The sequence below is a fragment of the Myotis brandtii genome, unplaced genomic scaffold (genome assembly GCF_000412655.1).
Source record: "Myotis brandtii unplaced genomic scaffold, ASM41265v1 scaffold548, whole genome shotgun sequence".
Lineage (NCBI taxonomy): Eukaryota > Metazoa > Chordata > Mammalia > Chiroptera > Vespertilionidae > Myotis > Myotis brandtii.
The window spans coordinates 2,852,492-2,875,709 of record NW_005370031.1 but is presented as its reverse complement, the minus strand read 5'-3'; the positions used below and the strand labels follow the sequence as shown (position 1 = coordinate 2,875,709).

Here is a 23,218-nt window from a genome sequence, read left to right as displayed (position 1 = left end):
CTTTAGTAAAATTAATATTCTCCTTACAATAGTATTATTAAATTTGCAATGGAATATTCTACAATTATAGGAAAATAGTTGTTAAAATCATGAACATTCGTAAAACAATAATGAGCATACCTAAACATAAATTTTGCTGCTACTCTTTCATCAGATTCCTTTCTTCACTTAGGAAAAACTGACTGAGAGTCACTGTAGATCAATATGAGTTAATGAGAATTTTAATTGTTAGAAAAGTAATTGACAGTGTCTATAGCTGCACTGAGGTGACAACTTCTACTACAGTGGCATGGCATTTACTTAAAAATGCAAAAGGAGAAATAGGTCCTGACTTTAAGGAGGTCCAGTTAGTTTCAACCAACTTGACTGCTTTCAATACAATTCTTTAGGTTTTACAAATCAATTCTGATTTTTTAAATATCATTTACAGTGTGATTTTATGAAACATATGCCACTTGAATGTCTTCATGTTTATTTTTACGTAAAAAACCTTTTCATAGTGAAAACTCAGCACATAATTGTGTTGTCAGTTAAATATGTGTTATATGAAGGTGTTTTGTTTAAAACAAAATTTGAAAAATGTGTGAAGAAACTTTTGAAGGCATTTATTTCAGGATACTTAATTTCTGATGTCAAAAAAACTCTAGGACAGTTATTGCAGCAGTTTCTTAACTGTGTAATTTAAAAATTTCTCTGACATAAAATCAAACTCATCAAATACTGTATAGATGTATAGTTCTTACTAGTTAATGGAAACATGATCACTAATGTTTCCTCTTTTATAATGAATTGGTTTGGCTTAAAATTATGCTAGTATTATGAACCAATGCACACTTGAAAATCACCCATACCTATAGAAATAGAAAAATATAGGTATATTAAGTATTAGGTCAACTTAAGTAAAATATGTAACATTTTAAAGGAATTTTCAGGAATTAAGGACGATTACATTCAATTTAAAGAATTTTGGTCAATTTTAGCCACTGTTTTTATAAATCTTGTTTATTCTTCCTGAATAAAATCTAGTAAAAATATATTCTTACATTAGTTGAGGATTTGACTAAACATTTGACCCTTTTGGTAAGGTATCCTGTGCTTTACAAATAAACCAATAAATAGATACAGCTCTTTTTAAATAGCAACATGCAAGTTAAGGACTATTAGTCATATTCAATATTATTTCAGTTATTTAAAAGTCCAAATCTAGGGCTTAATGGAGGCATCACCAAATTTCCATCGGAGTGCATTAAAAATTATTCTAGCTAACCATTTCTTTCATGACAACATGGATATAATTCTATGAATTTTTAATTGTTTGTTTAGGATAGAGGTTTTTTTAACTCTGTATTGTTGAAAATATTATAGATGTACCCCTTTCTTCCCCATTGACCCCTTCTAGCCTGCCTCTGTCCCCACCCCAGGCCTTCACCACACTATGTCTGTGACCATGAGTCATGCATATATGCATACAAGTTATTTGGTTGATTTCTTACCACCCACCCACCCATCCCTGCCTTCCCTCTGAGATTCCACAGTCTATTTCATGCTTTTATGTCTCTGGATCTATTTTGTTCCTTAGATTCCACATATGAGTGAGATCATGTGATATTTGTCTTTCTGTGCATGGCTTATTTCGCTTAGCATAATACTCTTCAGGTCCCTCCATGCTGTCTCAAAGGTAAGGTATCTATAGCAGTAATTCTACAATTTTAAGCATAGAATAGACGATGGGCCATTTTGAAGCCATATGAAACAAATACATACTCCTTGTAGAGAACGGGGCTCAGAATGTTATGCATTTATTTAAAAAGCATTTTTAGAAACATCAAGCTTCTTATATTCATCAATAGATTAAAATCAACTTAAATGTCCATCAATAGGAGATTGGTTAAATAAATTCTGCTATAGCCATAGATGTGTTAGCATATTTAATGACATGGAAAGTATTCAGAATGCATTATCAAGAGAAAAAAAGTTATGTTCCAAGCAGTATGTATATTATAATCAAAATTTTGTAAAAATAAACTACATACATATTGATAAAAGCCTGTTTTTATACAGTTGTTGGTCCTAGATGATGAAATAGCAACAAAATTTTCTCTTACCTTCTATACTTCTTTGTACACAAATTCACTTCAGTGCAAACAATTACTTGTGTTAAGTAATAAAACATATATTTTAAAACTGACATTTTCTGCTAAAATTAGATAGCAAGTTTTGTAGCTGAAACAGAATTCAGACAAGAGGGTGCCATTACTTATCTAGAAATATAGTCCATTAACACAAATGGACCATATTACTAGTGGTTTAATGCTGTTACTTATTTTATTATGTATTTTTTTTTTCACTTTTAGGTTACATTTTTATGAGTCATTAAGTCAGATAAACAATATGGAATTCCTAATAGATGAAAATCATTCAAAGAGCATGGGATTGTTTTTAAAAGCATAATAAATGTTTGATTTTACTACAGTTTATAAGATAGTGCTTATCTATATCCTGACAATTAACTTGTGGTTATTTTCCTGATCCATGAAGTGTGGAGTCATTTATTCTTTTGAATATACAGTGCTAAACACCTGATCATGGGGAGAGAATCAATAACAAATGGCAAGCTCTAAGCCCTATGTGATTATTTAATATTAATAGCCTATGCTTACTATATATGATTGCCTGTGAATTTACTGGTTAACCACCTTAACAGTCTTTAAGTTTTTCCCAAACAAAGAATAAAATAATCTCAACAACAGCACACTTTATCAAAAAACTTTTAACAAACAAATTATAGAATCTTTAGAGAGCACTGACCTCTTTATTTCTTGAGAATAATGTTCATTAGTAAATCAATGTTTTACATTACTCCTAGTATTTTTTGGAATATATTTTACTCTAGAATCTATATATATAAAAGGCTAATATGCTAAGTGTCCGACTGTTTGGCTGGTAGCTATGACACTTACTGACCACCTGTCAGGGGGTAGATGCTCAACGCAGGAGCCTTTATGGCAGCCATTGATCAGAACTTGCCTCTCTTTCTCTCCCGTCCTGGCCAACAGCCATGCCTCCATTTCTCTCCAGGCCTCCACCAGGGCTGCTAATCAGCCCCACCTTTCTGATCAGGCCCTGCTGATAGGCCCAGAGACACTGACTGGCATAGAAACTGGCCAATGAGAACCAAATCTGGGTGAATGTAAGGAGCCAATGGCTGTCTGGGAGGTGGAGCTTTTGATGCTGACTGGCATAGAAACTGACCAATCAGAACCAAATTGGCTGGCAGAGGAGGGCAGTTGGGGGTGAGATCAGGCCTGCAGAGAAGGGCAATTGGGAGCGAGATCAGGCCGGCAGGGGAGGGCAGTTAGGGGTGATCATGCAGGCAGAGGCAGTTAGAAGTGATCAGGCCAGCAGGGAAGGGCAGCTGAGGGAGAGATTAGACTGGCAGGTGAGGGCAATTAGGGGCAGCAGGGGAGAGCAGTGAGGGGCGAGATCAGGCCCACGGGGGAGGGCAGTTGGGGGCAAGATCAGAATGGCAGGGGAGGGCAGTTAGGGGCGATCAGGCAGGCAGGCCCTGCCTCTCTCTCTGCAGGCCTCTCTCCAGGCCTGATCCGCAGCCCCCTAGGCAGTCAGTGCTGGGTCGGGGTTACCATAGTGCCTCAGTCAGTGCTGGGTCGGCATGGCAACCCAGCACTGATTTCAGGTCTGGTCAGCCTTCGTCTTAATCAGTGGTTACGACCCTGGCTCTTTATTATATAGATAGTAAAATGATATAGGTTAATGAATCTATCTTAAGAGAGAGTGGGAGAGAGAGGGAGAGAGTTCTAATGGTAGGTTCCTAGGCCTTTCTCATAGTCTATTCAATATTTTAAGCCAATGATATCAATCAAGTCACATAAGACCAACACTGTGAGCAGAGGTATGTGGCTGGGAATGTATATAATAATTGTAGTGAGAATGAAAAGCCCAATATGGCTAGAAGATATTTGCATTGGAAAGTAATAGGAAATAAACATGGTATGGTAATTTGGGAATAGGAAGGATAAAAGTTTCTTGCAGTCCATGGGCAACATCTCAGGCTAAGCAAAGACTTAGTGTAAGGAAGGTGAACACCTGCAGGGAAGGGCATTGTCTTGCTTATCATAAAAGGCTGACTTTACAAAGAAGATAACAAAAACAGGGATGCTATTTGAGCACATGTTTGGTTTAATTGAAGATATTTCTGATATTTGGACAAAAGTAAAATAGTGAAATTTTGACACAAGGGACACAAACTCTTTAAACTTTAGAGCGAAGTGAAAGTAATGTGTCATTGAAGAAAATGAAACTCTAGAACAAACACCACTTTTCATAGCTATTTTGTTGATTGCACCTCTGTTTTTGTTCTTTTTCTCTCTCCTTAGCCAGAATTCTGTGGGGGAGACAATGTCCTCCACCTAGCCTCTCCTATTTTTAAAAGTGCACACATATTTCAGAACTAGATGAAATCAAGAGTACTATCTTTGAATACAAACATAGAATAAAATATATCACAAATTCAATCAGTAATAACAGAATAAAAATATTTCCTTAGCTCCTACTGTCTAATCTAGGTATTAAGTCTATTGGAGTGCGTGTTTTATAAATTTCTGCCAGTCATCCATTAATCCAATATGCAGAAATCCAATAAATTAAATGTACTACTTTATCGATTAACATTTGTAGTTCACTTACTACCTAATTCTAATAATGGTAGAAATAATATTCTGTTTTCCTCCATTTAAAATGATAGAAATTACTATGAGTGATCCTATTGTCTTTTATAATTTACACTTGACATTTTATTTCAGTTTAATTAAATTGATTGTTAAATTATCTCTAAGATTCCTGTAATTTATAATGGACAGATAATTTTTCATGGCTTCCAAAAACAAATTAACCTAACTAAATTAATGTACATGCCCACAATATCAATAAATGTATTCAAATATTCTAAATATTATTTTATCATTTTACATGAATAGCTACATGGTGTTGCTAGTGATATTAGTGATAGTATGTAAATACATATGTGTGTATTTCATTTCTTCACTAGGTAGATGGCCCAATACTAATTTTCCTCTTTAGCATCTGGGTTTTACAATATGGGTTCTTGGTTAGATATACTTGGGTTCAAATCATGTTCCATCACTTGTTAGTTGTAGCATTTTAATTTAACTTTTTTCAAAGTCAATTTCTTGAATCTGGGAAATAAGAATAATAAAAGTATCTGTCCATGATGGTTAGTTTTATATATCAACATGGCCACACTAGAGTCCCCATTTAGTCAAGCAAACACTAATTTAGGTGTTGCTTAGAAGGCATTTTGTAGATGTGATTAAATCCCACAGCCAGTTGACTTTAAGTAAGAGAGATTATCCTGGAAAATATGGGTGGGCCTGATTCAATCAAGTGAACAATGTTACGAGAAGACTTTAGGATTCTTTGAAGAAAAAGAAATTCCCACTGTGGACTACAGCTTCAGCTCGTGTCCAGTGTTGGCCAGCCCACTGCCCACAGCCCCTCCCCACAGCTAGCCCCAACTACCCATAACCCCTTCCCCAGGCTGCTGGCCCCCAATTGGTCCCCCCACCCCATTCGGGGGCAGGGCCAGCCACAAGGCTGGTGGCTACCGCCTGCAGCCCCTCCCCCTGGCTGGCCCCACTCCCAATCGGCTCCCCCACCCCAATCACGGGTGGGTCCCACTGGCCAATTGACTGCGGCCCCTCCCCCCAGCTGGCCTGGCCCTGATCGGACCCTGATTGGGGTGGGCTGGCTGGCCAACCTCTTGCCGTCTCCTCCTCTGGAGAGGCCCGCCCCGATCTGCCTGGATCAGGGCCAGGCCGGCTGGACCCCACCCATGCATGACTTTGTGCACTGGGCCTCTAGTTGTTACTATAAAGAATGAAAGCATTTGAGGGTGTAATATCATTTGAGTACTTCCATGAGTATTATACATATAGTTATCTTAAGAATAAACAGGAAAAGATTATAATCCAATAGGCATAGCTGAATGAAACCTTTGCTGGTTTATTTAGTGTAGGTTTTTAAATCAGCTACTTTATTTTGAGCAGGCTCACCAAAGTTTGAAGGAAGAGTTGCTTTAGCTGGGATTGTAGAATTGATTATATTAAGGCTGCTATTGCTAAATTAGAATAAGTGGACTGACCTTTACTAGTATATTTTTATTTATGTAGTGTATTTGATCTATAGCCTAAAGCTGTGTGTCCTTAATCAAATTCCATCTTATAGTGAGTGCAATCGCAGGAAAACTGAATAACAGTTTTAGGAGTGAATTTGAAATTAATGAAATATAAAAATTATCCTCAACAAATTCAGAAGGCTAAAATACATGCAATACTAAAACTTCCTGAATAATTTTTTAAAAGTGTTGAAACAAATTCTTACTAACACTCATAATGATCAGAGTATGCCACTGACATTTGAATCTGTTAATTGTGAATCTGGATTGACTTTTACTAATAAGCACAATTTGTTGATATAAATGTCCATTCTTTTATTAAACACTAGAGGCCTGGAGCATGGATTTGTGCACTGGTGGGGTGCCTTGGCCTGACCTGCAGGGATTGGGCCAAAACTGGCTCTCCAATATCCCCCGAGGGGTCCTGGATTAAGAGAGGGCACAGGCCAGGCTGAGGGATGATCGGGGCCGCAGAGGGACCACAGAGGGGCTCCAGGGCATTTCCGGCCTGTCTCACCCAGTCCTGATCAGCTGGACCCCAGCAGCAAGCAAATCTACCATTCGGAGCGTCTGCCCCCTGGTGGTCCGTGCGCATCATAGCAACTGATTGAATGGTTGAATGGTCGGACACTTAGCGTATTAGGCTTTTATTATATGGAATCAGACTGGTCAACACAAAAAACATTTCCAAATCCTCCCAGATTCACAATTGGAGACTATTTTACTTATATAGTTATGCATTATGTCACACATGAAATTCAATTAGCAGTGACAATTTTTGAAACGTAATATTTTGGGGGACTCAGATAGTATCATTAGAAATTCTTATTTAGAATAACGTTTTACAAAATAAGAAAATTAATGTACTAATATTTTTGCATCCAAAAATTACTTGATGATTTAGTCAATACAGAAACTGTGTGGTTTTATTCTTACTACATTTAGAATTCTTATTGAAATTATCACTGCTTCTCAGTTGTTTATATTATATTTAATATATATTCAATAAAATTTATATTTTTTCTTCTTAACATTAAAGTTTTTCACAAGAGAATATCTGGCATTTAGTGATATTCTTAATGCCAAAATATGAAACCTAGGTATATTCAGAGTGAAACTTATAAGATGGCTTCATGTAAATACGTAAATAAAAATAATATAATGCTTATTCTAAAATGTATGGGGCAGCATCTTGTGGTGTTAATCAATACAAACTGTATAAAACAATAAATTATTTAATGAGTTATTGCTATTTGAACACCTAATTTAAGGACGATTCCATCTGGACTAATTTTTTAAATGATGGAAACTAAATGTATAAAGAAAAAGAAGAACAACAAAGCCACAATTAGTAAAAAGAGAAATCGACAAAAAAGAAAATAAATGAATTTATTAAGAATGACAAAAGAAGGAGACAGCTTAAATATTGGCATAATGAAAGAAAACAAGAAAGATTAAGAGAAGAAAACAAGAGAGGAAAATAAGAGACAAATTAAAGGGCAAAAAGAAAATAAAATTAGGTAGAAGTAAAGCAAGTGCTAGTGAATGTAATAGGGAAAGTAAATTACACAGCCTTCTGAGGAATTGCACTCCCACCCACAATTTGCTGCCATACGGAGTATGGAAGGATTGAAGTTGGGCATGCCATGGAGAGGAACTGAAGGAGCCTCATCTCTCAAAGCAAAGGATATGTGGACTGACAGAAAAATCATGGTTGTCAAAGAAGAAATAATAGAGAAACTCAATCTTTATTGAAATAAATGACCATTTGTTGATTGAACATGTCAACATGATCACTGGCAAGGGCAAAGTTTATTGCCTGCCAAGTAGCAAGTTCGAAATTTTCCAGTGACTTCTCACTAGTGTGTTAGTCTTGAGAAATGGCCCACATGAGAAGATTCTGGCAGTTGTTAACTCTATTCTTGATTATGCAAACATTTTGTTCTGGCAACTATTAATCTCTACAGGATCAACAAATTTAACATGACCCAATTAGCAGTTAATATAGCACAAGTATTAAAATGGTTTTAAAATACAATGGAATCAATGTATAATGTATCTTCTTGAATTATTATAATTTTGCCAGAGTCAGTAAAGAGTGATACAGTTTTTATTTGGTAGGAAATTACTCAAAGAGACAGTTATCTATTTTTCATATGGAAAATAACATAAGCAATTTGAAGAAAAACAAATAGTTGCATGAATTGACACTGAAAATGAATTCAGTTTATGAATAAATTAATAACTATAGCAATGTTAGAAAACTGACATAATTATGAAATGCTGAAAATAATACAGTGAAATATTTTAACAAACTAATTGTGAGAGGAAGTCCCTGAAATATAATTAATTGCTATGTAGCTGATACATAGAAAAATATTAATTACTGCCAACATCTACTCTTCCCTCAGTCTTCTCATTAAGTTCAGGAAGTAGCAACTTTTAATGAGTAAAATAAATAGTTTTTTTAAGATATTGGAAATTGTTATATGGCTATGACATTGGCTAAACTAGAAATGTCTATAAACCTGGAAGTTAAAAAAATAAACAGGACAAAAATAGACAAACGGGAAAAGTAAATATGAAACCCAAAAGAAGGTTTATCAAATGTTAGTGTTATTATGTATTTGTTGATGCATACCTAACGTATCTTTAGTATATGTTTCTTCATTTTTTTCTATTCACTTCACTGCTATTGCCAAGATTATAGAAATGTGTTATAACCCCAAAAGGAAATTTTATACTCTGAATATAAAAATAACAGGCCGCTTCCAAAATTTGCTTAATCATGGTCTATAATAGTAAGACAGCAAAAGGTGTATTAAATAATTGATGATGAGGTACAAGATTATATTTATGATGACATGCAGGAGGGAGTATGGAGGAAAGGGAACTCATGCATTGTTTGTGGGACTGAAAATTGGTGCAGCTACTAAGGAAAACAGTATGGACATTCTTCACAAAACTAAACTTAGATCTACCATACCCCCAGCGATTCCACTTCTGGGTATATTTATCTGAAGAAAATGCAAACAACAATTCAAAAGATATATATACCCTATGTTCATGGCAATAGCTAGGATATGGAAGCAACTTAGATGTCCATCAATAAATGAATAAAGAACTTGTGGTATATATTATATATGCCATATATGTACCACATATAAGAACCATTAATATATCATGTATATATAACATACATACACCATTTATATATTATATATATATCATATATAGGCCATGCATTTCTATATATAGGAATATAGGAATAGTACACAACCATAAAAAAGAAAGAAATCTTGTCATTTGTGACAAAATGGATGAACCTAGAAAATATTACGCAAAATGAAATAAGTCAGACAGACAAAGACAAATACTATATGGTTTCATTTACATGTTAAATCTAGAAACAACACACAAATGAACAAATAAAACAAAAAAAAATAAACTCATAGAAACAGAGACCAAAGGGATGCTTGCCAAAGGAAAGGAGAGGACAGATGAAAAACATGAAGGGAAATAAGAGTCAATAATCTATATATATAAAAGCCTAAGTGACCAAATGACCAAACGACCAAACAACCATTTGACTGGTCGCTATGACGTGCACTGACCACCAGGGGACAGACACTCAATGCAAAGGACCAGGCTCCCTCCTGTCTGGATCTGGCCTGCAGGGATTGGGCAGAAACCAGCTATCCAACATCCCCCAAGGGGTCCCGGATTGCGAGAGGGCGCAGGCCAGGCAGAATCTGTGCACCAGGCCTCTAGTATTGTGATAAGTTTGTACAGTGACAGATGGTTACTACACTTAGTGTAGTGGTCACACTGTAAGGTATGAAAATGTTAAATCTCTATAGTGTGTACTTGAAATTAATATCACTAATATAATATTGTATAGCAACTATACTTAAATATAAAGGATTACATATTTACCCCTATGTTCATAGCAGCATTATTTACAATAGCTAAGATCAGGAAAGAGCCCTAGTGCCCAACAGTAGATAATTGGGTTAAAAAACTGTGGTACTTTTACACAGTGAAATACTATACAGCTATTTAAGAAAAGGAGTTTCTCTTACCCTTTGAGACAGCATGGAGGGACCTAGAGAGTATTATGGTAAGTGAAATAAGCCAGAGAAAGACAAGTGTCACATGATCTCACTTATATGTGGACTCTAATAAACAAAATAAACTGAACAACAAAAATGACCCAGAGACATTGAAGCATGCTGACGGATTTCAGAGGGAAGGTGGGGGTGGGAAAAGATTAACCAATGAATTTGTATGCATATATGCATAGCCCATGGACAGACAATAGTGTGGGGAAGGCCTGGGGAGGGAATGGGAGTGGAGTGGAGGGGCTCAATGGGGTAAAAAGGGGACATCTGTAATACTTTCAGTATAAAGATAAATTAAAATAACAACAATAAATAACTTTTGATTTAAGAAAAGAGTAACTTATGAAAGGAATTTTTAAAAATCTAACATGATCAATGAACACTGGAAATTAGAAGTATAACACAATAAAGATATAGGGTAATTCAAGGTAGGGTTCTTTTCAAAACACAAAAAAATTGGAAATTACTTTATTTCTTCAGTAGAACCTGTATCCAAATAAAGATCAGGTCACAAAGGGAAAACAGAAAAATACTAAATAGAAAGTGAGTGATTTTATATTTGAGAAAAGGTATTATTCTACATATGCACAGCTCATAAAAAAATGGGAAATAGAAAACTATACTAGCCCTGGCTGGGTAGCTCAGTTGATTAGACCATTGCCCCAATATGCCAAGGATACCAAGGTGGTGGGTTTGATTCTCAGTCAGGGCACATACAAGAATCAACCAATGAATGAATAAATAACTGGAACAACAAATCTCAATCTCTCTCTCTCTCTCTCTCTCTCTCTCTCTCTCTCGTCAACGAAAAGATTTTTTTAAAAAAAGGAAGTAAACTATACTATACTAATGTGGCAGGTATGAAACATAAGGGACACCAAGTGTCAGAATCATCTATAATAATAAAAGCATAATATGCTAATTAGACCGGACAGCCAAACAACCTTCCGGACGACCTTCCAGATGAAGCCGGAGCTGCGAGGACTGAGCCCCTTGCATGAATTTTGTGCATTTGGGCCTCTAGTATAATTATAAAAGAGTAAGCCATAAATTTATCTATTGTTAATAAGAAATGTTAAGGCAACATGCACTATAGTCTTTCAATGCAAATGTAAAATCCTATGAGAAACTCAGTAATGAAATTATGAAATTTATAATCCAGATATAAAATTTATTTTTAAATGTGGGGAGATCATGAAAATGGCTCACATTATCAAGATTATATTGTATTATGCCTGATGAGCCTAGCATTGCATAACTAGAATATTGGAGGGTGTGCTGTTGAAAAGTATAAATATAGCCCAAGCCTTATGCAAACCAGATTTCATTTTTTTAAATATTTTTTTATTGATTTTGGAGAGGAAGGGAGAGGGAGAGAGAGATAGAAACATCAATGATGAGACAGAATCATTGATTGGCTGTCTCCTGTATGTCCCCTACTGGGGATGGAGCCCACAACTCAGGCATGTGGCCTTCACCAGAATTGAACCCAGGACCCTTCAGTCAGCAGGCCGATGCTCTGTCCACTGAGACAAACCAGCTAGGGCCAGATTGCATTTTTAAATGGAATATTATTTGCATTTTCAATGACTAAGAAGTTAGGAGAGTTGTTTATGTCCAGTCTGTTTACCTATTAGATTGTAAGCTTCTGGAGGACCAGTATGTTATTCTAGTGCATCCTCCTTACCATGGTCAGATTAATGAAAATTTCATTTGGCATAGTCTCAATAGAAGTTTCATGAATTAATAAAAATGAAGAGATTTGCACTAAAATGAGAGTTAAGTGCTAAACTATGAAATTTAGTTTTATCAAATTAGTTGAAGATTTTAATTAGAAAGTTTTATCAATTAATTGAAGATTTTAATTAGAAAAATATACTTTTAGTTCAACTAATTTTCATATTCTACATACAAGTAAATATAAATTAAAATTTTGAATATTTACTTATAGCAACAACAAATATATAAAAATTATCTACAATAAATATGGTATATTAAAAGATAATTTCAAGTAAAAGTCATACAAAGGTTATGCATGGTCATAGCTGGGGTAAGATCTACTGCAAAGCTTGCAGGATGTTCAGTAATAAGAAATCTTCAGATCTGCCTAGTTAGGGACTTAGGAAAAATTCTGGACTTATTATAGAGGATGGACCTGAAATGAAGGGTCAGGTTGTTCAGGCATATAGATACAGAGGCACAGGTGGAGATAGATATAGAGAGAGGGAGATGAGAGAAGAAAGATGGGGATTGAGTATAAAAGTGTATCTTTCACTTAAAATGATTCAATTAGGCAGGTTGGACACAAGAGCTAGAATCCACACTATGGTTGAATCCAGGCAATGATTGATGATTTTGTACCTGGCCCAAGGCTATAAACCAAAACTAAGAGGAACCCAAGTTTGTAAATAGGGCAAAAGTGGGTGGAAATGGGGATAGTGACGACTGGACTACTGGTCTGCCATACCTTATCTCTAAAGCACTACAATCCCTATTTTGTGGTCAGTAAAAGAGACCTGGGTATGGAGACAGAAACTTTGGTTGGGACTGGAGCCCTGGTCTCAAAAGGTTATTTAATGAAATGTCCCATTAGCCTAGATATGGGATTAGGAGATAGATTCATGAGTCTGACAAATCCTTCTGTCTTGTATGTCTTCATTTCTACTTTCTTTGTCCAAAACTATGGCATTATCTGAAGCAATATACATTTGAAATAACAAGAAATTAGTTTTATCTGTCCTGAACATCCACTTCGTATTCTACCTAAACGTATACATAATGCCATTTGATATTCATCTTCTATAAATGCTGGTAAACTTGAGTTATATTTTCAAACTGAATTTGGAAATGTCAAGATCAGGTCACAAGGAACAACCACTGAAACGGGATACAAAGAGAAATAAGACATTTGCAATTCACTTCATTATCAGATAGGTAGCTTTAACTTACGGAAACTAGGAATTGAAAGACTCACTGTCTGTAGTTTGGGGAAAGAACAGTGTTTATGTTTTACAGTGTATCATAACCCCCAAAGACCTGAATTTTTCCTTTAGGAACCTGGAATGTACTTTCACATGGGTCTTTTAGCTCTGCTAAAATTTCACAGGTTAGAAAACATTTCATTAGTGGACTGACACATAAGAACTCGAGCAATAAGACACAAGCACAATTTAATGGAAATGGAGGATTAATGAAGCATAGTCCAAATAAAGACAGTATAAAATAAGCATCTAAATAAAAGTTAATCAACAAAAAGATTGTTTGCCTAAGAATGAAAGAAGTAAAGCCAAGTTAAATTTTCTATATTCGGTAAGTTTAGAGCCATATGGCTATTTCAACCCATATAAAGGGATTTCACTGAAGGGACACAATACACTCAGATAGTCTCATTAAGGCAGTAGTTAGATTAGATATTGAGAGCAACAGATTTAGGAAACTTGTTAAGTCTACTTTAGATAGGAATCACCACACATAACAGCACTAGGAAATCCAGGTAAATCTACATGCTTACTTTTAACAGTATATCAACCAAATCCGCACTGTCTTTTTTGACAAACGACAAAACTATATGAGAAAGACTAATTAAACTTAATAACACACTTTTTAACATATGCTGTCTAAAATGTAAGGAAATAATTTTGTCGTCTTTTAAAAAAGTATTGCTTTAACCTAGAAATGCACACTCATATTGTTTTCTAAGGTACTTCAACAAGCATTGATAGATACTTTTTCCTCTGGGTGCATTAAATATTGCAAAATTAGGTAGAAATATTCCTTAAAGATATAACTACTAGTATAATGGTGCCATTTGGTAAAGAATATGAGAATAGATCAATCATATTTACATTTTAATGATCTATACAACAGGTGTATATTAAATGAATTAACTCATTGATATTCTAATTACTATGAATATTAAATAAATAAAGCACAATATAAATTTCCAAAAGCTCCCTAACCTATACTAGTGGTATCTTCAACATTAGTTAACAACAGTTGCCTAGAGATCTGGGTTCCTTTCTCACCAGATAAAACAGATCCTCCCATAACTCTTGGGTGTTCCTGAGAAATCTGTCTCCAAATGGGAGAATCCACAATGAGAAATATCAGATATCTTGGTCCTAAATTGACACAATTTTAACTGGATTCTCATTCTTTTTCCACAAAATTAACAGAACTGGTGGTTTACTCAATGTTGAATTGCAACACTGCCAATGTAAAAAGAAAAAAAATAGCAGCTCTACCCTTCGTTCTTATTGTGGAGAAGAGGAGGAAAGAACAAGAGAAAGCTGGGGCTAGAAGTAAAGTTTGGCTGTGTTTAAGCTTTTCCCCAACATTAATAAGTAATGACCACAATGCTGGATTTCATAATCTCAATGTCATGTTTTATGAAGAGTAGCATTTCCACCCATGGGAAGCACTCAACTGCATTAGAGAAGCTGAATAGGAAAAGACCATGTGTACTACACAGAATAATGACCCTCGTAGATGTGCATGCACTCACACCTGTAATCTGTAAATATGTTATCTTACGAGGCCAAATGGACTTTGCAGATGTGATTAGGGTTTATAGACTTTAAGATGCTGAAGGTACACTGCTAAATCTAATCATGTGAGTCCTTAAAATTTGAAGACTCTTTTCTCACTACAGTCACTGAGCAATGAGACAATGGAAGAAGGGTCAAGTGATATGATGTGAGGAGGACTTGCTTGACCATTGCTGGCTTTCAAGATGGAAGAAAGGGCCATGAGTTAAGGAAAAAGCAAGGAAACATTCTCCCTTGGAGCCTCCAGAAAAAATACGAAGCCCTAGGAACACCTTGATTTTAGCCCACTGAGACCTGTGTCTGAATTTCGACCCACAGAACTGGAAGATAATAAATACAGTTGTGCTGTTTAAGCCACTGTGTTTGTGGTAATTTGTTATGGCAGCAATAAAAATCATTACACTGTGCAAAATACTAGGAGCAGGTGAATCATTTAGAATATACATTTGGAATAAAAGACATGTAAATAAGAGTTATGAATAAGACTTCACCTTCTTTTAAAAGATAATTCAGAAGTTATATGATCACTTTTCCTAATATGCCTATCTCCTGGTAGAAGTTATATTAAATTAAGATCAGAATGAGAAATAGGGTAAAAAAAACAATGAATTATACTCAGTGTAACTGCATGTTTGTCATTCCATGCGTAACTAACATTCACCAGTGCAGATGTGTAAGGTTAGAAATAGAAACAGAAAGACTATAACAAAGGTTTGGGATGTGAAGCTAAATAATATATGGTTTTAGAGTGACACATTTAGAAAATAATAATGGTATTAGCCAACTAGACTTATTAAGATAATGAATATGGCCAAACTGAGGGAGAAGATGATAGACATGAAACAGACTTGTCTAGAATGCTCCCATTTGGCCATTAGAAGAAAATCTGTTTGTTTTGTGTGTTTTTTCATTGCAACTGAAACTCTTGGGTGGTTTTCCTTAGAAAAGGAATAATAAGTGATTATAATTTAAATTTATTTGTCATTCAACATCTTAAAAAAGGAATGTACTAGTATTCTAGCAATCGAAACAGTGCAATTAAACACTGCTAGATGAGATGCAACTGCTTTATAATGAAAAATTAAGAAACTAAATACAGACATTACCTGTGTAATTGTAGGCAAATGAGCAGTGTATGTGTATTTATTTGTTCTATACAATTAGCCTCTTTTGTTGAATTATTTACATTCATCAATGAGGCATCATTTGAAGCTAATCAAATACAAAGCCTTTCCTATTATTTTAAAAAAGGTTTTATGATATATACTGAAGCAGAAGTTTGTTATTAAATGCAGAGCTTTTAACATAGCTATTGTATAAATAAATCAGTTACTCCATGTTTCACACAAGTGAGTAATAACTTTTATCAAAATAGCCTTATCACAATTAATTCACATTTGGCAGAGAGCAGTGTTCTATTTATAGCTCATGATAACACATTTATATAGTAGACAATTTTGATATGCTTCCATTTAATACTGGATGAATTAAAATACTCAGTAAGTAATTTCAAATTGCTAAAGGCATCCAGATCAGCAGATATGTGTACCGAAATTAGAATTTAATTAGAACACTGAGGTGAACATTCAAAAGTGTATTTGAAGGCATCATGTTTCTGATGTAATGGTTTTGACTTCTTTCAATTCTTCATTATAAGATGCTGTTGCCTAGAAGGAATTTACAACCTAATGATGGAGACATAACTACCTCATATTTATTTACAAACAATGAAAATAATGATGAACCTATAAAAAAGACTGAAAGTATAAGATACACATTTATAAACAACTATAGCTGTAAACTATCTATGTATGTCTGTTGGGTCCCTTTGGTCTGAAGTATAGTTCCAGTCCATGTTTCCTTATTGATTTTCTGTCTGTATCATCTATCCTTTGTTATATTTGCTTAATATATATAATTGCTCCAATGCCGGGTGCATATGTATTTGTGATTAGTATATCTTATTGATAAATTGAACTCTTTATCCTATATAATAAAGAGCTAAAATGCTAATTAGACCAAACAGCAGAACGACCCTCCGGATGACCTTCCAGAGGAAGCCGTGGTTGTGAGGGCCGAGCCCCTTGCATGAATTTTGTGCATCGGGCCTCTAGTCACTATATAATGACCTTTTTAATCTCTTTTTACCATTTTTGGCTTAAAGTATACTTTGTTTGATATAAGTATAGCTACTCCTGCTTGTTTTGGGTTTCCATTTACAGGGAATATCTGTCCCCATCCTTTTACTTTGAGCCTATGTGTATCCTTCAGACAGAAGTTAATCTCTTGCAGGGCCTTGTTTTTTATTTGTCCAACTATTCGATGCCTTTTGATTTTACTTCATTTACAGTTACAGTAATTATTGATAGGCAATGACTTACTAATACCATCTTATTAGTTTTTTGCTGGCTGCTTTGTAGTTCACTAGTCCCGTTCTCTCTTACTGCTTTTGTGAATTGGTAATTTTCTGTAGTAGTATGTGTTGATTCCCTTCTCTTTATCTTTTTTGAATTTACTGTTGTTTTGTGGTTACAATGAAGATTACATAAAATATCTCATAACTACAGCAGGATATTTTAGGTTTTAATGTCTAAATTTGCCTCTTTTTATATCGTGTATTCATTAACAAATTATTGTAGCTATAGATATTTTTAATAATTTTGCCCTTTAACCTTTATACTGGAGTTAAGTAGTTACACAACTCTATTATAGTATTACAATATTCTGAATTTGACTATATACTTATGCTTACCAGTGTTATAGATTACATATGGGTTCATGTTACTAAGTAGCATCCTTTCATTTCAACTTTAAAAAACTCTTTCATCATTTCTTCACCGGATCTTAGCCCAAAAGGCTAAGAAGCAATCTTTTCTGCATTTCTTGGGAAATAGGTGTGGTGGTGATAAATTCTCTTTCCTTTTTTGGGGGGAGTCTACAAAAGTCTTCATGTCACCTTCATTTCTGAAGGATAACTTTACTGGATAGAGTATTCTTGGTGGTTTATTTTTCTTTCAGCACTTCAAATATATAATCTCACTCTATCCTGGACTGTAAAGATTATGCTGAGAAATCCACTGATAGCCTTATGTGGGTTCCGTTTCAGTTACAAGATCTTTTTTTTTCTTCTTTTTCTGCTTTTAAAATTCTCTTTATGACTTTGATTTTTGGTAGTTTTATTATAATGTGTGTTGGAGAGGATCTCTTTATGTTGAGTTTGGTGACTTATGAGCTTCATGAACTTGGATATTCAAATCTCTAGATTTGGGAAATTCTCAGCCATTATTTCTTTACATAAGCTTTCTGCCCTCTTCTTCCTCTTTTCTTCAGAAACTCCAATAATTAGCAAATTGTTTCTTTTGGTGGCATGCCATATATTTCTAGGCTTTCTCCATTCTTTTTCTCCTTGTTCTTCTCTGACTGGATAATTTTAAAGTTCCTGTGTAACTCACAAATTATTTCTTCTGTTTGATCCATTCTGCTATTGATACCATTATTGTGTTTCTCATTTCATGCACTGTATTCTTCAGCTCCAGAATTTATTTGGGGGGGTTCTTTTTGAAAAAAAAAATTATCTCTTTGTTAAACTTCTTATTTTGTTTTTTATTTGTTCCTAATTTTGTTGAATTGTCTTTCTCTGTTTTCTTGTAGTTCATTGGGTTTACTTAAAACATTTACTTTGAATTCTTTGCCAGGTAAATCTTGAATCTCCATATCTTTGTGATCAGGTACCTGAAGATTATTTTGATCCTTTGGTGGTATCATTCTATTTGATTTTTCATGCTCCTTGAAGTCTTGCATTGCTACCTTCCCATTTGAAGTAGCAGTCATCTCCTCCAGTCTTCATTAACTCCCTTTCAGGGAGAAATACCTTCTAGAGAAATATCCCAGCCCTGCTAGGGGTTCTGAAGGTTTCTCAGACATTCTATGGACATACCTGCTCCATGCTTCTTGCTCCCTATTGTTGCAGAATTCTTAAGCTTATGTCTTCTCTTGGTCCCGCAAGACATCAGACCAGGTGTCTCCTTTCTGTTTTCCCAAAGATAGTGCTAAAACTCAAGTCTGTGGTCTCTCCCTGGCCCTCAGGTTCAGGCCAGCTTTCTGCATGTGTTCACTAGCTGTGTTCCAAAGCTTGTTCTTGCTGACGCTGCCTAAGAGTGCATACAGGGAGCTGGCCACATGGTGGCATGTGTGGGTGGGTGAGGCATGTGGAGTTCTGGGGGTGCTTGTGGGCCACTAGTGGGATTTATGGATGTGGCTTTTTTAACTGCTCATAGGCAATCTTCTTGATGGAGTTTGCAACACAGCATGATCCTCATCCCATTAATGTCCTCCAATAATGTTATCTGTTGCTTTTCTAGCCTCTTTCACCCTCCCTTCTCCCCTACATCATGCAGTTCTTGATTTAACACTGGGGATGGGTGCGGGGGGGGAGAAATGGGTGTCTTTGGCAGTGTCCTGCACAACTGGGGAAGCCAGGCACTCACTCACATGCTCTCACTTTCTCCCACAGTAGAAATCATATGCTGAGAAGGTCTTTCCTGACTAAACTATGCCACCCTGGGGAACGAGTGATGAAGGTGAAGTCAAACTGTTCCTGCTAAACTTTCTAATGTGTCTAAACACATACTTACATATTTTTCACTCTGTTGGTTTGCTGAAATGTCTCCTCCAGAAACCTGGACTTCCACAAATATTCTCTCTTCCATATGTGATTGTCTAAGATAGTGTTTTCTAGGGGCTCCTGGACCATGCCTGAAAGAAGTTGGAACCAGTTTATGGGCCACTGTATGGTCCAAAGCCAGGATCAAGGTTTTTCTGTCTATTACTTAACACATGGGTGGGCAAGATTCCTCCCAGTTCCATTGGTATATGTTGCTGAATCCCACAGTTCCCATATAAATACTTGTGACTGCGGATGGATGCCAAATTGTTGTTGTTGAACGCAGGACATGAACAAGGGACATTTATTCAACCATACTGTTGATTTCACTCCATCCCTTGTTCTTCTTAATGACTTTAGTGCCATAGGCTGTAGCAAACCATTAGTCTGGATAGATTAGATTTTATCCTTCTAACATCATGTTGGGGCTTTCTTTAGCATTCTGTTCTTAAACCACCACATGTTGGATTATTTTATCTGGAGAGAAGTGTAACAGCAAGCAAAAAATGGTTTTATTGGAACCCAGCTCAATCTTTTCATAGTCCTCAGCAGAGGACTAGGGAAGCTGCAAATGGCTTGCATCATAGTAATCAATGTGTTTCTGTGAGTACATGCATCAATAGCATGCACTTCATCTTCTTTTCTATTCTATTTTTCTTCATGAACAACAAATACCTGTGCACACCTAATTCATTCAATACATTTATGAATCTTTTTAATGGAATCACTTGATCTAGCAAGATAGAATGCTCACAGACCAATTCATAAAAAGAACAGTAAATATATGCAGGAAAGATGGTTGGGAGAGGCAATTTATGTTATTTTATTATATGAATACTGACATCAAAACTCTAAGGAATAATTATTTAAAGTTAGAGAGTTAAAACTGAATGTGTATAGATAAAAATCTAAGCAAAAATCCAAGACATATGTGAGCTACATGAGAAAGGCAATAAAAATTATAAGAATAGAAAAATGTTCAGAACAGAATCTATATATATAAAAGGCTAATATGCAAATTGTTCCCTCGTGAGCTCGACTGGGAGACTGGGAGTTTGATCGCTCGTTATAACGTGCGCTGACCAACAGGGGGGCCGCACAGAACGAAGGGAGGCCCGGTCGGCAGCCTGAAGGCCCTGATCAGCCCTGATCGCCTGCCAGGCATAGGGACCCTACCTGTGCACAAATTTTATGCACCAGGACTCTAGTAATGAATATTAAGACAGGTAGAATATTAATGACACTGGCATCTACAAAATAACAGGTCCAATTACTATGTATGTTCTAGCCCCTCATTATTTAAAGTGTGGTTAATAGATCAACATTGTCACCATCACCTTGGAGCTTGTTGGAAATGTAGAATTTCAGCCCTAATTCCAGACTTACTGAAATTTGCAACTCTATAAGATCCCCAAGGGGCTCATATGTACATTAAATTTTGAGGAGAACAGCTTTGGAAATCCTGAATGGTCATAATAGATACTCTCTTTTATACAATTTCAAGAGTTGTTTCTTTATCTTCCCTCCTCCAATGTGTCTCCTGAGCATTTTTTTTTACCTCACCTCTTGAACAAATGAAAGAATTATATCTCCAAAATATCTGAGAACATCTGGCCACATATTCATTATTAGAGAAGCATTTTATCCCATCCCTAGATATATCAATTTTTCAAGAAAATGCAATACCTGACATAATAAAATTGGAATCCCATATTTTTAAAAATCTCATTTGAAAAATCTCAAACTACCTACTTGCACATTCATTTCTTCATCCCAACCATGTCCAAGGAGTATAGAGAGGTTATTGTTTTCTCTTTTATGTATTTTTAGATGAGAACATAGAATCAAAGATATGTCATGTCATGCTGAATGACTCTAGTGTCAGTTGACAAGAACAGCCATAAGAAACACAGGAAATAAATCACAAGGGTTAATTTTCAAAAGGCTTTAGGGTAGAAAGCAGATTCACTGATATGTTTATTTGTTCTCTGGTTTATTGTATGTCTGTTTTTCTCCATAGAAAGTAAGATGCAAAAAGAGAGACACGTTTCTCTTTTATCCTCAGTTAGAACAGTGTCTATTATAAGGGAGGTGATCAATAATTATTTTTAAATGAACGGATTAATGTAACCTTCTCTGCTATAACCCTTAACAATATTAAATGCCTATATTCAGTGTCATAAGAACAATTATGATTTATTTCTATCTTAATATCCATTAGTTATAGTTTTATAGTTGTAGCATGATTAGGGAAGCTTTTTTCCCTCCTATAAGTTTAACTTCTTTCTGTGTGGTACTGTGCATACCACTATAACTCCAAAGAAACATATCTGCCTGGAAAATAGCACTTAGAATTTATGACTTCAGCCTTAAAGTGGTAGCACATGAAACTCACTGACATGATATTTTTCACAGTGGCTACCTGCATACCAGACTTCCTAAGATAGATTGTGAAATTAATCCATGTGGAAGAACATGCATACTTCCCTAAGTTCACTGAAGCCTTTACCCATCATAATTCAGTTCAGTAACTCTCCACTGAGTTCAAGAGGCTTTCTATCATTTTTTGAATGAAATTTCATACCCTAAACATATAAGCTTCCAAAATGTGTCAGTGGAGAACAAGAGGACTTCAATTACTTGGCGAAAATACCTCGAAATTGGCACTATATTTAGGAATATAGTGTTTTATCCCACTGGCATCTCCTAAATTATTCCATTTTCTTTTTTGATATATGATAGAAAACAAGATATAAGAAAGGATGTTCACTGGAGTTGAATAGGGGAACTGACCATTTTAAGTTTGGCATTATATGAACACTAGTTTCCTGAGGATACGAAATGTGTCTTTCTAATGTAAACACAAATACCTAGTATTGTTTGTTGAAGACATGGTGTCTCCTATACTTTAAGATATAGCCAATAACCCGAATTAATGGTTTAAAGTGAGTATTTGAAATACATTACCAAGAATGGCCATGTGTTAAGGAAGGTTACATATTTCCAGGAATGTAGAAATTTGATAAGTAATGTTTATTCTATATTCTTGAGTGAAGGAAGCACGTTTCAAAATGCTATACATCCTATGACTTTTTTCTTTATAAATGCAATTGATAGATTAAAAATGCTAATTTAATGCAGACTTTGTGCCAGGCACATTCTATGTTCTTTAGGAAATTTAAGTGTAAGTAATTAAATATCCCCATAGCAACCCTATGACTGGTAAATACCAGTATCACACCCATATGTATAATAAGGCACAGAGATGTTAAAAAATGTGTCCAGGGTCACACAGCTAATAAGCTGTGGTGGTTGAGGTTATGCTGGGGCTTAAACAGTTTGACTCCAGAACCTTGGTTTTCCATTATTATGTGATACTCCTCTGCGAATCACAAAAGTGTAACCTGGCATAGTTAACTATATTGAAAAAAATGCTTTAAAGGTTAAATTCCACACTTAACAGTAATTAATAATTAGTGGAAGGAACATTTTTGTTCTAAGTTTTATTTATATTTATTTCTTATTTTTCATAGCCATCTTGTATTACTAATATAATATTAAAAATTGTAATTGTTTCAAATATAGAAAATGAATGTTAGAAAAGTTATTGGTTAAATTTGTTGAGGCAAAAGTACATACATATGAAGGTATTTTCCCTTTCCTCCTCCTCTTGGGA

At 35.2% G+C, this 23,218-nt stretch overlaps 1 long non-coding RNA gene across 1 annotated transcript in view; it reads left to right on the top strand.

The window, feature by feature from the left end:
- Positions 1 to 6,758, top strand: part of LOC106728161 — a 19,237-nt gene extending 12,479 nt beyond the window's left edge. Inside the window, exon 3 of the long non-coding RNA XR_001364422.1 lies at positions 6,686 to 6,758. This is a non-coding gene — a long non-coding RNA (uncharacterized LOC106728161). The remainder of the gene's footprint in view (positions 1 to 6,685) is intronic.
- The last annotated feature ends 16,460 nt before the right edge of the window (positions 6,759 to 23,218 follow it).